The following is a 15,027-nucleotide window of genomic DNA, read 5'->3' as shown; positions in this document are numbered from 1 at the left end:
ACCACTGTCAATATGGTCTTACATTTGATGAATCATTCAGTATATTCTGTTGCTCCAACAATAAATTGCCAAGAATTGAGGTGCAAGTGACATGCACCATTATATATGGGCCTTAGTAATTTCCTAGGGCTTCTGTACTATTACCATGTTCTGGAAAGAGCTGAACTGTAGGTTCAATCCTATAAAAATAATGGTGATGTAAATTTTCAGTATTCAAGCCCATGCTCATGTCACCTATTTAATCCAAAAGATAATGTGACTGGAAACCTGAACAGCATAATTTACATTTCCTAAATTTGCTTTTGAATTAGACACAAGATCTTGCTGATGCTAGAAATCCAGAGCAACATACAAAATGCTGGAGGAACTCAGCAGGTCAAACTGAAAGTGGCATCACGGCCGATGCGGCCATGGACCGACATGTCAGAACGGGAACAAGATAAGAACTGAAATGATTGGCCACAGGGAAATTCCACTTTTTTGTGGATGGAGCCAAGGTTCTTGACAAAACAGTCCCCCAGTCTACGTCAGGTCTCAGAAATGTAGAGGAGGCTGCATCTGGAGCACTGGATAGAGTAGTCGACCACAACAGATTTGCATGTTGCCTCACCTGGAAGGAATGTTTGGGACCCTGAATGGAGGTGAGGAAGGAGGTGAATAGGCAGGTGCAACATTTCCATATGCAGGGATAAGTACCAGGAAGGAGATGAGTGCATGTCTGCCAAATGGAAATGTGGGTGAGAGCAGCATCAACAGTGGAGGAAGGGAAACTGCACATTGTAAAGGAAAGCCTCATCCTGGAAATAGATGTGGCAATGACAAAGGAACTGAGAAAAGGGCAAAGGGGACAGGAGACAGAGTGGGAAGAGGTATTGTGAAGAAAGCCATGGGAATTGGTGGGTTCATAAAAGATAGCAATAAACAGTATGTCTCCAGTGATGGAGACAGAGGTGTCAGAAATGGACCAAATGAATTTAAGGGCAGGGTGGAAATTGTAGGCAAAGTTGATGAAATTAACGAGCTCAGCATGGGTGTATGATGCAGCATCAATGCAGTCATCAATGTTGTGCAGAAGTGGTTGGGGAGCATAACCAGGGAAGGCTTGGAACATAGACTGTTCCATGTAGCCAATGAAAAGGCAGGCATAGGTGGGGCTCATGTGGGTTCCATGGCTACACCTTGAGTTTGAGGAAAATGGGAGGAGTTGAAAGAGAATTGAAGGTAAGGTCCAGTTCTGCCAAACTGAGGAAAGTCCCCAGAAGTTCATCCTAAACTCTTGACTCATTTTCAGTGGAATCAGTTGTCAGTTTTTACAGCTAGTTTAACAGGTATATTTTAAATTTTTGTTGCGTCATTGTTTATTTAACAGTAACATACCTAATAGTCATCTGATGTAGTTTTAATTACGCTTGTTTGATCTACAATCAGAATCAGGTTTAATATCACCGGCATATGTCATGAAATTTGTTAACTTTCCAGCAACAATACAATGCTATACGTGATAATATAGGGAAAAAACTGAATTACATTAAGTATAATGCCCGTGATGGAGCTGATTAATTGTACAATTCTGCAACTTACTTCAATCCTGTGCAGTAGTGTTTCCCCCCCCACCCCCCCACCACCACCACCAGACAGTGATCCAGCCAGTTTGAATCCTCTCCACAGTACATCTGCAGAAATTTGTAATTGCTTTAGGCAACATACGAAATCTCCTCAAACACCTAATGAAATATAGCCGCAGTCTTGCCTTTATAGTTGCATTGATATGTTGGGAGCAGGTTAGGTCCTCGGAGATGTTAATAGCCAGAAACTTGAAATTGCTCCTTTGCTCCACTTCTGATCCCTTTTTGAGGACGGGTGTGTGTTCCCTCATCTTACCCTTTCTGATAACTACAATCAACTCTTTGGACTTACATTGAGTGCAAGGTTGTTGCTGCGAAACCACACAGCTAACTGGTATATCTCACTCCTGTATGCCCTCTCATCACCATCTGAGATTCTGTCAACAATAGCTGTATCATTGGTAAATTTATAGACGCCATTTGAGCTGTGTCTAACCTCATGGTCATGGGTGTAGAGAGAGTAGAGCAGGGAGTTAAGCACACATTCCTAAGGTGGACCAGTGTTAATTGTCAGCGAGGTGAAGATGTTATTTCCAACCCAGACATTGTGGTCTTCCATTGAAGAACCCAAGGATCCAGTTGCAGAAGAAGGTATTTTGATCAGGACTGTAGGAATGATAGTCTTAAATGCCAAGCTGTAGTCAATAAACAACATCCTGACCTGGGTATTTGGATTGTCCAGGTGATCCAAGTCTGCATGGAAAGCTGATGAGATAGTGTCTGCTGTAGACCTATTGTGGCGATAGGCAAATTGGAGTGGGTCCAGGTCCTTGCTGAGGAAGGAGTTGATTCTAGTCACGACCAATCAAAGCATTTCATCACTGTAGATACAAATACTTTATTGTCACCAAACAATTGATACTAGAGTGTACAATCATCACAGTGATATTTGTTTCTGCACTTCGCGCTCCCTGAAGTACAAATCAAAGTAAATATAATAAAAATTTAAATAAATCATAATTAGAAAAGGGAAAGTACGGTAGTGCAAGTCAGGTCCGGATATTTGGAAGGTACGGCCCAGATCTGGGTCAGGATCTGTTCAGCAGTGTTATCGCAGTTGGAAAGAAGCTGTTCCCAAATCTGGCTGTACGTATCTTCATGCTCCTGAACCTTCTCCCGGAGGGAAGTGGGACAAAAAGTGTGTTGGCTGGGTGGGACTTATCCTTGATTATCCTGGCAGCACTGCTCTGACAGCGTGTGGTGTAAAGTTAGTCCAAGGATGGAAGATTGGTTTGTGTGATGTGTTGGGCTAGGTTCATGATCTTTTACAGCTTCTGCTGGTCTTGGACAGGACAACTTCCATACCAGGTTGTGATGCACCCTAGAAGAATGTTAGATATGATTGCTACTGGATGATCGTCATTAAGACAGCTATCACTGCTCTTGGGCACTGGTATAATTGTTGCCCTTTTTGAGACAGGTGGGAGTTTCCAACTGTTACAATGAGAGATTGAAAATGTCTTTGAACACCCTCACCAGTTGATTGGCATGAGTTTTCAGAGCCTTACCAGAGCCTGTTGTCTTGCAAGGGTCCATGTCTCGGAGGCTGAAAGTCAGCTTGACGTCAGCCTCCAAGACAGATCACAGGGTCATCGGATGCTGTAGGGATCTGCATAGCTGTTCTTTTATTCTCCCTTTCAAGTGAGCATAAAAGGTGTGGAGCTCCTTTAAGAAAAATATTAAATCTTATTTGTATTTCATTTCACTGAATCAAATAATTCTAATTAGCATCATAAGCATTATATTAAAAAAAGAAATGCAGTATTGTATGTTGATAGAAATATAGCTGTACTTTTGTAGTTATCACTAATACTAAACATTAAGTATCAAAAGTTATTTCACTCTTGAAAGTGATTAAAGCTCACTGGATTAAAGGCAGTTAAACATAGAACAGTACAGGACAAGTAAAGGCTTTGGAGCCCTGGGTTCCTGTGCCAACCATGATGTCAATTTAAACTGCACTTCTGCCTGCAAATGGTTTATTTCCTGTCAATTCATCTGTCTGTCGAAATACCTCTGAAACATTGCTATTGTATCTGATTCCATCACTTTCCCTTAACAGTGTGTTCCAGGCACTGTGACTGTTTTTTTAAAAAATGACTCTTTAAAAAAAACTTGGAAATGTTTTTAAACTGATCTCCCTATCATCTTAAAGCTGTGCCTTTAGTTATTTGACATTTCCACTCAGGTTGGGGGTGGGGGAGGGAGAGAGGGGAGAAATACCTTATGTGTATCTCTCATAATTTTAACTATTTCTATCAGATCACCCTTTAACTGTTAGTTGTCCCTAAATTTTGATTGAGTATATCTTGGAGCTGATAGGAAATAGATCATTAATGTTTCTAGTTAAGCAACTAAGGAAATTGGTCAATGTTATTGATGGGAAACTGAAGCACACTAGAGTAAAAAGTCCCAACTGATCATTTACCTCTGTTTTCTTTTTGTTAATTATATTCTGTTCCTTAATGGAGTTTGTAGCAATAATGAGAATTTAGATTGGGTAATTTAGATTAAAGTGCTCAAGTAATGTAAATTATAGTTATGATACACTTTTGACCATAAGGTATAGGACAGAATTGGGTCATTTGGCCCATCAAATCTGCTCTGCCACTTCATCATGGCTGATGCAATTTTACTCTCAACCCAATCTCCTGCCTTCTCCTCGTATCTCTTCATGGCCTGATTAATCAAGAAACTATTAATCTCTGCCTTAAATATACCAAATGACTTGGCCTGTGGCAACAAATTCCACAGATTCATCACCCACTGCCTAAAGAAAGTCCTCGTCATCTGTTTTCAAAGGACACCCCTCTATTCTAAGGCTGTGTCCTCTGATCTAAGACTCCCCCACCTTAGGAAACATCCTCTCCACATCCACTCTATTGAGGCCTTTCAACATTTGACAGTTTTCAATTAGGTCACCCCTCATTCTTCTGAATTCTAGTCCATACAGGCCCAGAGCCATCAATCACTATACGACAAGCTGTTCAATCCTGGAATCATTTTCCTGACCCTCCTTTGAACCGTCTCAAATTTCAGCACATCCTTCCTTAAATAAGGGGCTCAAACCTGCTCACAATACTCCAAGTGATGCCTCACCAGTGCTTTATAGAACTTCAACATTACAATCTTGCTTTTATATCCTAGTCCTATTGAAATTAATGCTAATATCACATTTGTCTTCCTCACTCTGCAAATTAACCTTTAGGGAATCCTTCACAAGGACTCCCAAGTCCCTTTGGACTTCAGATTTTTAAATTTTCTCTCCATTTAAAAAATGATCTACCCTCTTATTTCTTCTACTGAAGTGCATGCCCATACACATTCTGACTCTATATTCCATCTGCCACTTCTTTGCCCATTCTCCTAATCTAAGACCTTCTGAAGCCTCTCTATGTCCTCAAAACTTCCTGCTGACCCACCTATCTTCATATTGTCTGCAAACTTTGCAACTAAGCCATCAATTCCTTCATCCAAGACATTGACATATAAAGTGGTCCCAACACAGACCCCTGTGTAACACCACTAGTCACTGGCAGCCAACCAGAAAAGATTCCCTTTATTCCCACTCTTTGCTTCCTGCCAATCAGCAACTGCTTTATCCATGCTAGTATCCTTCCTGTACTACCTTGGGCTCTTAACTTATTAAGCAACCTCATGTGTGGCACCTTATCAAAGGCTTTCTGAAAATCCAAGTATACAACATCAACCAATCCACCTTTGTCTATCCTGCTTGTTATTTCTTCAAAGAATTCCAACAGACTTTTCAGGCAAGATTTTCCCTTTAAGAAGCCATGCTGACTACGGCCTATTTTATCATGTGCCTCCAAGTACCCTGAAACCACATACATAACAATCAAATCCAACATCTTCCCAACCACTGAGGTCAGACTAAATGGCCCATAGTTTCCTTCCTTCTGCACTTCTCCCTTCTTGAAGAGAGGAGTACCATATACAATTTTCCATTCTTCCGGAACCATTCCAGGATATAGTGATTCTTGAAAATTCATGCCTTCACAATCTCTTCAGCTGCCTCTTTCAGAACCCTGGTGTGTATACCACCTGGGCCAGGTGACTTATCTACCTTCAGACCTTTCAGTTTCCCAAGAAGCTTTTCTCTGATAATGGCAACTTCACACACTTCTGACCCCTGACATTCTCGAACTTCCATCACACTGCTAGTGTCTTCCACAATGAAGAATGATGTAAAATACTTACTCAGTTCAATAGGTATATTTAATGTCAGAGAAATGTATACAATATACATCCTGAAATTCTTTTTCTTCACACACATCCATGAAAACAGACAAGTGCTCCAAAGAATAAATGACAGTTAAATATTAGAACCCCAAATGCCCCCCCATTCCCCCCACCTACGCATAAGCAGCAGCAAACAACGGCCACCCCTCCCCACCAGCAAGAAAAGCATTGGCGTACCCCCCACCAAGCACTCAAGTGTGCATCAATGAAGACACAGACTTGCTGCACCCCAAAGACTACTTATTAAGCCGGTAATTCGACATATCACACAGTCCCTCTTCCCCACCTCCCCCCATCAAATAAGGGGAAAAAGAGGTATCCCCATTTTACAGTGAGAGGGGAGACATAACGAATCAACTTGCCAATTCATTCACTATTACTATCTTTCTAGCATCGTTTTCCAGCAGTCTGATATCCCCTCTTGCGTCTCTTTTAACACATTTTGCATTTGATAAATCTTTGGTATCCTCTTTAATATTATTGGTTAGCTTACTTTTGTATTCTCATCTTTTCCTTGGTAATTAAGTTTTTTTGTTTACCTTCTGTTAGATTTTTAAAAGCTTCCCAATCCTCTAACTTCCCATTCTTTTTTTTTGCTCTATTATATGCCCTCTCTTTGGCCTTTATGTTGGCTTTGACTTCTCTTGTTAGCCACGGTTGTGTCACCTTGCCTTTAGAATACTTCGTCCTCTTTGGGATGTATGCATCCTGTGCCTTCTGAGTTGCTTCCAGAAATTCCAGCCATTGCTGCTCTGCCATCATCCCTGCCAGTGTTCTTTTCTGATCAATTTTGGTCAGTTCCTCTGTGATTCCCTTTACCCCACTGATATAGTAGCAACTTAATATGTGTTTGTTTCTTAATGAATATAAATTACTGATCAAGAAAGTGATCTTGGTGGTTAATGGCCATTCCTCTAGGTTTAAAAAGCAAGATAGTTGGAGGAAAAGTCAATGGCATTTTAGTAAATATTGCTAAGTTGATGAAATACTAGTTCTAAGTTATTTAGCACTTTGGTACACTGCACATGCATTCTACTTTGGGTTTAGCTTTAAATATTTAGTAAAGGATATTGAGATAACAAAGTATTAAAAATGGCTAAATGGAAAAACTTTGGCTTTGCAGAGAATTCTGATTTTTAAATATTTGATTCATATTTGGTTAAGATATTTAAAATAAATTGTTATTGTATGAGTATGAATCATTTCAGAAACTTGCCTCTCTGCATTTTACCGAATAATTTAGATATACCGCCTGCAGAAAGTGCTGAAGTATCTGAGGAATTACAATAAACTATATCCATCAAGAAAAATAGGTTAACCTTAGCTAATGCCTGAATAGTCTGTATTCTGGCATGTTTATTATTGAATGATTTGGTGTATTAAAAATATCTCATGATACCAAGGCCATGCCTCATCTAGCAAGAAGCTCACTAGAATGTTAAGTATTAAGATAACTATTTGTTCAAACATATCCATGTGTCTTAAAATCAATACCAAATATTTTCCTTTGCTCAAAATTCTAGTAAGTATATAAGAATTTTCTTGTTCTGGTCGGCTGTCTTAAGCGCAGAAGGAGTTGACTGGTCAATTGAAATGAATGTTGAGACATCTTCAAATTGATTGTAATAACTTTAATTGTATTTATATGACATTTTGTAATGCAGTGAACAATCACAGAAGTATTATAAAATACATCTGACCACTAACCTCATGAGATTTGATGGTTCTTGGGGTGGTCCATTTTTTGAAACTCAAGCCTTTCTGTACATAGTAACTGCAAGTCTTTTTATTTTCCTTCCCTCTTATTATCAGTCTCCCTGATTTGCCACAGTTTCTCTGGTCAACGCCTGGCACTTCTGCTATAGATAACCTCTTTCTGGAATTCTTATGTCTTTCAAAAACTGAGCTACTTTGTTTGGGCTCATTGTTGGTACCCACTGTCTGGAATAAAGTTTGGATTACTTGTCAAAGCTTACTTAAAGCCATATAGCACTACTGCATAGAAACAGGCGCTGCAGTCCATCTGGTCTGTGCTGAACTATAATTTTGCCTAGTACCAACGACTTGTGCCTGGGTCATAGCTTTCCACGTGCTTATCCAAACTTATTTTAAAAGTTGCAGTTGAACTTGTATCCACCACTTCCACTGGCAGCTCATTCCACACTTAACACCACCATGAAGAAAGAAGTTCCCTTTCAGGTTCTCCTGAAATATTTCACCCTTCACCATTCAACCAGGACCACCAGTTCAGCTGAAAAAGCATCCTTGCATTTACCCTATCTATACCTCTCATAATTTTGTTAATCTTAATCAAATGTCCCCTCATTTTCCTAAATTTCAGGAGGTAGGGTCCTAACCTATTCAATCTTTTCCCATAACCCAGGTTCTCCGGTCCCAGAAATGTCCTTGTAAATTTTCTCTGTACCCTTTCGATCTTATAGATGGCCAGAAGTTGACACAATATTCCAAATTTGCCCTCAGCAGCATCTCGTACAACTTCAACTTAACATGCTAACACCTGCACTCAATACTCTGATTTATGGAGGCCAATATGCCAAAAGCTCTCTTTATGATCCTCCTTACCTGTGGTACCACTTTTAAGGAATCATAGATCTGTATTTCCTGATCCCTTGTTCCACCACCAACCTCAGTGCCCTATGTAAGTCTTACCCTCGTTTGCCCTCCCAAAGTGCAATACCTCACACTTGTCTGCATCAAATTCCCTTTGTCAATTTTCTGCCGACCTCAAGGACTTTCCAGCTCCTTGGTGAATTGAATTGATTTTATTTCTTACATCTTTCACATACATGAGTAAAAATCTTTGTTACGTCTCCATCTAAATGTGCAATGTGCAATCATAGTAATTTATAATAATTTCTAATAGAACAATCAATGTAATATAGAGTACATTCAAATCAGCGTGAGTTCATCAGTCTGATGGCCTGGTGGAAGAAGCTGTCCCGGTGCCTGTTGGTCCTGACTTTTATGCTGTGGTACTGCTTCTTGGATGGTGGCAGCTGGAATATATTGTGGTTAGGGTGACGTAGGTGCCCAGTGATTCTATGGGCCCTTTTTACACACGCCTTTGTAAATGTCCTGAATCATGGGAAGTTCACAACTACAGATGTGCTGCGCTGTCCGCACCCCTCTCTGCAGAGTCCTGCGATTAAGGGAGGTACAGTTCCCGTACTAGGCGGTAATGCAGCCAGTCAGGATTATCTCAATTGTGCCCCTGTAGAAAGTTCTTAGAATTTGGGGGCCCATACCAAACTTCCTCAACCATCTGAGGTGAAAGAGGCACTGTTGTGCCTTTTTCACCACACAGCTGGTGTGTACAGACCACATGAAGTCCTTGGTGATGTGGATGCCGAGGAACTTAAAGCTTACCCTCTCAACCCCAGATCCATTGATGTCAATAGGGGTTAGCCCATCTCCATTCCTCCTGTAATCCACAACCAGCTCCTTTGTTTTAGTGAGACATTGAAGGAGAGGTCATTTTCTTAACACCACTGTGTCAGAGAGTTGACTTCTTCCCTGTAGGCCACGTCATTATTGTTTGAGATAAGGCCAATCAATGTAGTGTTGCCAGCAAATTTAATTAGCAGATTGGAGCTGTGGGTGGCGATACAGTCATGATATACAGGGAGTAAAGGAGGGGACTCAGTACGCAGCCCTGAGGGTCTCCTGTATTGAGAGAGGGTTGAAGGTGAGGGAGCCCACTCTTACAATCTGCTGGTAATCTGACAGGAAGTCCAAGATCCAGCTGCACAGGGCAGGGTCAAGGCTGAGGTCTCTAAGCTTCTTGTTGGGTCTAGAGGGAACTACGGTGGCCGCAGTACCTTGCAATACATAATTTTTTTTAAAACTAAATAGCAATAGGCATTATATAATAAGTAATGTAAAAAGTAAGCAAAAAATAATAATGAGGTGGTGTTCAATCACACATAAGAGGATACCTGCAGATGCTGGAAATCCAAGCACACATACAAAATGCTGGAGGATCTCAGCAGGCCAGGCCGCATCTGTGGAAAAGAGTAAACAGTCAATGTTGTGGCCTGAGACCCTTCATCTGGACTGGAGAAAAAAGATGGGAAGTCAGAGTAAGGGGCGGGGGGAGGGTGGAAGAAATACAATGTGATTGGTGAAACCAGGAAGGGGTGAAGTAAAGAGCTGGGAAATTGGTGAAAAAGGTTAGAGAAAGGGGAATCTGATATGAGAGGACAGAAGACCTTGGCATAAAAGGAATGGGGAGAGGCATTACTAGAAGTTTGAGAAATTGATGTTCATACCTTCAGGTTGGAAGCTGCACAGACAGAATATAAGATATTGCTTCTCCAACCTGTGTGTGGCCTCATTGTGGCAATAGAGGTGGCCATGGACTGATATGTCGGAATGGAAGTGGAATTAAAATGGGTGACCACAGGGAGATCCCACTTTTTCTGGCGGGTGGAGCATAGGTGCTCAGCGAAATGGTTTCCCAACTACATCGGGTCTCACCGATATATAGGAGGCCATGTCGGGAGCAATGGATACCGCTGATGGCCCAACAGACTCACAGGTGAAGTGCCCTGGATGGTAGGGAAGAGGTGTAGGGTCAGATGTAACACTTGTTCCACTTGCAAGGATAAATACCAGCAGAGAGATCAGTAGAGAAGGATGAATGGACAAGGGAGTCACATAGGGAGCAATCCCTGAAGAAAGTTGGGGGGGGGGGGAGGAAAGATGTGCTTGGAGGTGGGATCCTGTTGGAGATGGTGGAAGTTATGGAGAATTGTGTTCTGGATAAAGAAGCTGGTGGGGTGGTAGGTTAGGATAAGAGGAATTCTTTCCCTGGAAGGGTGGTGGGAGGATGGTGCGAGGGCAAACATGTGCAAAATGGAAGAGATGTGGTTGATGGCAGTGTTGATGGTGGAGGAAGGGAAGCCCCTTGCTTTGAAGGAGGAAGACACCTCCTTAGTTCTGGAATGAAAAGCTTCATCCTGAATGCAGATGAGGTGGAGACGGAGGAATTGAGAGTAGGGTATGGCACTTCCCACCCTGTTTCTTGTAAAAATGCCAACCCCTTCTCTCAATTTTCCTTCTCTGCCACATGGCAGCTTTTTCTGATCCTCTGCAGTGGCCCTTCCAGACCAGGTTGATGTACCCAGTTAAATGCCTGGAGATCTAATTTACCACATTATCATGCAAATCATTAATATAGATAACAAACAACAATGGACCCAGCAATGATCCCTGCGTCACTCCACTAATCACAGGCCACAGACATCCAGTCAGAGAGGTAACCATCGACTAACACTCTGGTTTTTTCCATTGAATAACTCAAAGTTGAATCCAGTTTACTGCTTCAAGCTGAATGCCGGCTGATTGAACTTTCTGGACCAGCTTTCTCTGTGGGACTTTGTGTCCAAGATCTTGATAAAGATCATTAGATAATGTCCACTGCTTTTCCTTTATCATCTTTCCTGGTAACCTTGAAAAACTTTTAAGATTGGTTAGACATAACCTACCAGGCACAAAGGCATGCTGGCTATCTAATCAGGCCCTGTCCATCCAAGTACTTATCTATCCTGTCCCTTAGAATAACTTTCAATAATTTGCCCACAACTGATTTCAGACTCACCTGACTATAATTTCAGGGCTTATTCTTAGAGCCTTCCTTGAACAATAAAACAACATTAGCTATCCTCCAGTCCTCTGGCACCACACCTGTGGGTAAGGACATTTTAAATACTTTTCCAGTGCCCCCTACAAGTTCTGCACTAGCCTCCCACAAGGTCTGAGAGGGCATCTATTTGACTGAATATAAAGAAAGAGGATGTGCTGGAGCTTTTGGAAAGCATCAAGTTGGAAAAGTTGCTGGGACCGGATGAGATGTACCCCAGGCTACTGTGGGAGGCGAGGGAGGAGATTGCTGAGCATCTGGCAATAATCTTTGAATCATCAGTGGGGATGCGAGAGGTTCTGGAGGATTGGAGGGTTGCAGATGTTTTTCCCTTATTCAAGAAAGGGAGTAGAGATAGCCCAGGAAATTATAGACCAGTGAGTCTTACTTCAGTGGTTGGTAAGTTGATGGAGAAGATCCTGAGAGGCAGGATTTATGAATATTTGGAGAGGTATAATATGATTAGGGATAGTCAGCATGGCTTTGTCAAGGGCAGGTCGTGCCTTACCAGCCTGATTGAGTTTTTTGTGGTTGTGACTAAACACATTGATGAAGGAAGAGCAGTGATGTAGTGTATATGGATTTCAGCAAGGCATTTGATAAGGTACCCCATGCAAGGCTTATTGAGAAAGTAAGGAGGCATGGGATCCAAGGGGACATTGCTTTGTGGAACCAGAACTGACTTGCCCACAGAAGGCAAAGAGTGGTTGTAGACAGGTCATATTCTGCATGGAGGTCAGTGACCAATGGTGTACCTCAGGGATCTGTTCTGGGACCCTCACTCTTTGTGATTTTTATAAATGACCTAGATGAGGAAGTGGAGGGATGGGTTAGTAAGTCTGCTGATGACACAAAGGTTGGAGGTGTTGTGGTTAGTGTGGAGGGCTGTCAGAGGTTACAACAGGACATTGATAGGATGCAAAACAGGGCTGAGAAGTGGCAGATGGAGTTCAACCCAGATAAGTCTGAAGTGGTTCATTTTGGTAGGTCAAATATGATAGCAGAATATAATATTAATGGTAAGACTCTTGGCAGTGTGGAGGATCAGAGGGATCTTGGGGTCCGAGTCCATAGGACGCTCAAAGTAGCTGCACAAGTTGGCACTGTGGTTAAGAAGGCATATGGTGTATTGACCTTCATTAATCATGGAATTGAATTTAGGAGCTGAGAGGTAATGTTGCAGCTATATAGGACCCTGATCAGACCCCACTTGGAGTACTGTGTTTAGTTCTAGTCGCCTCATTACAGGAAGGATGTGGAAGCCAAAGAAAGGGTACAGAGGAGATTTACAAGGATCAAACACGAGGAAATCTGCAGATGCTGGAAATTCAAACAACACACACAAAATGCTGGTGGAACACAGCAGGTCAGGCAGCATCTATAAGGAGAAGCACTGTCGACGTTTTGGGTCGAGACCCTTCATCAGATTTACAAGGATGTTGCCTGGATAGGGGAGAATGCCTTATGAAAACAGGTTGAGTGAACTTGGCCTCGGAGCAATGGAGGATGAGGGGAGATCTGATAGAGGTGTGTAAGATGATGAGAGGTATTGATTGTGTGGATAGTCAGAGGCTTTTTCCAGGGGTGAAATGGTTGCCACAAGAAGACACAGGTTTAAGGTGCTGGGAAGTAGGTACAGAGAAGATGTCAGGGGTAAGTTTTTTACTCAGAGAGTGGCGAGTGTATGGAATGGGCTGCCGTCAGCAGTGGTGGAGGTGGATATGATAGGGTCTTTTAAGAGACTTTTTGATAGGTACATGGAGCTTAGAAAAATAGAGGGCTATGGGGAAGTCTAGTAATATCTAAGGTAAGGACATGTTTGGCACAACTTAATGGGCCGAAGGGCCTGTATTGTGCTGTAGGTTTTCTATGTTTCTTATTGAGAAATGCCTTTACAGACACAAGAAAAGGAAATGAGTTTAGGAACTGAAGTTGGAGATTAGGTCCCAGGCAGCTGAAAGCACTGTCTCCACTGGTAGAATGCTGCATTCTGCTGGAAACCAATGGCTCATGATGTAGCTTAAACTTGTTATTTAATTTGCTTCAGTTTGCAGGAATTCCTGAAATTCTAGTTAATTCGCTGACTGAGGAAAATGTATTTGCTTACCTGTGTAATGCTGCAACTTCAGGATTAGCTCTCCTTAGATTTATTAAGTGTGTTATAGCTCATTTATGCAATTCTATTTTGTTCATGTGAATCCAAACTATATGAAGTACTTTCTTGGAAGTCTGTAGAGAACGACGACATCAGTGACGCCTCTGCTGAGAACCAAGTCTGAACTGAGAAGCACAGATGCGCCCGCAGGCTGGGCATGTTACAGCCACTGAAGGGTCGTGTTGTCTCTCCTTGCAGTTCTGGTGCTTTTGATCAAGGTTCTTCAGCTGCTTCTCTTCAAATCTGTTGGTGCCTTCGTAAACTGCAGGCACCAGGCATTGCGGTCTTTGGCCAAGGCTTCCCGAACAGTCACAGGGATATTGCATGCCTTCAAGGACGCTTTCATGCGGTCTTTATAGCGCTTTGTGGGGCCTCCCTGCTTTCTGGTGCCATGTGCCAGCTCAGAAAAGAATACCATCTTTGGAAGTCAGTTGTCTTCCATCCAGACCGTATGTCTAACCCATTGCAGTTGAGCCTTCATGATTAGTGTCTCTGTGCCAGAGCTCTTGGACTTTCATAGCACTTCTTTGGTGGGTACTCTGTCTTGCCACGAGATGCCCATGATCTTGCGAAGGCATCACAGATGGAACTGGTCAAGCATGTTGATGTGCCTGCTGTATGGGGTCCATATTTCACAGCCATACAGCAAAGAAGTCCGAACGACTGCCCGGTAGACTGCCATCTTGATCTTCAGCCAGATGCCACGTCTTCCCCACACACGTGTCCATAGCCTGCCAGAGGATGCCCCAGCTTTTGCAAGTCTGTTTGAGACCTCTCGATCTAGACTGCAGGAGGAGGTGAGGGAACTTCCCAAGTAGGTAAAGGTGTCAACATTGTTGAGCCGTGTGCCTTCTAGCTCAGTTCATGGTTCCACAGGGTTGGTATGAGGTGCAGGCTGAAGTAGAACTTATGTCTTCTGCAGGCTGATGGTTAGGCCAAACTTTCTTGCTGCCACAGTGAGGCAGTCAGTGAGCTCCTGCAGGCGCCTTTCACTGTGTGCTGCAAGAGCGCAGTCATCTGCACAGAGGAGATCTCGTACTATTACTTCCAACAGTTTGGTCTTGGCCTTGAGACATCGCAGATCAAGGAAGCGTCCATTAGTCCTGTGGTGAATTGTTATTCCCGCATCAGTCTGTGAGAGAGCAGAGAGCATCATCGTGGCAGACAGCAGGCTGAACAGAGTAGACATGAGGACACAGCCCTGCTTGACACCATTAGTTACTAGGAAGGAGTCAGAGGTGCATCTGTTCTCGATGACCCTGGCCATCATGTCATAGTGGATGACCTGCCAATGCTGACTAGTTTGGAGGGCAGCCTCACTTGTA

The sequence above is a fragment of the Hemitrygon akajei genome, chromosome 13, assembly GCF_048418815.1.
Source record: "Hemitrygon akajei chromosome 13, sHemAka1.3, whole genome shotgun sequence".
NCBI classification, from domain to species: domain Eukaryota; kingdom Metazoa; phylum Chordata; class Chondrichthyes; order Myliobatiformes; family Dasyatidae; genus Hemitrygon; species Hemitrygon akajei.
This window is presented reverse-complemented; position numbering follows the sequence as displayed.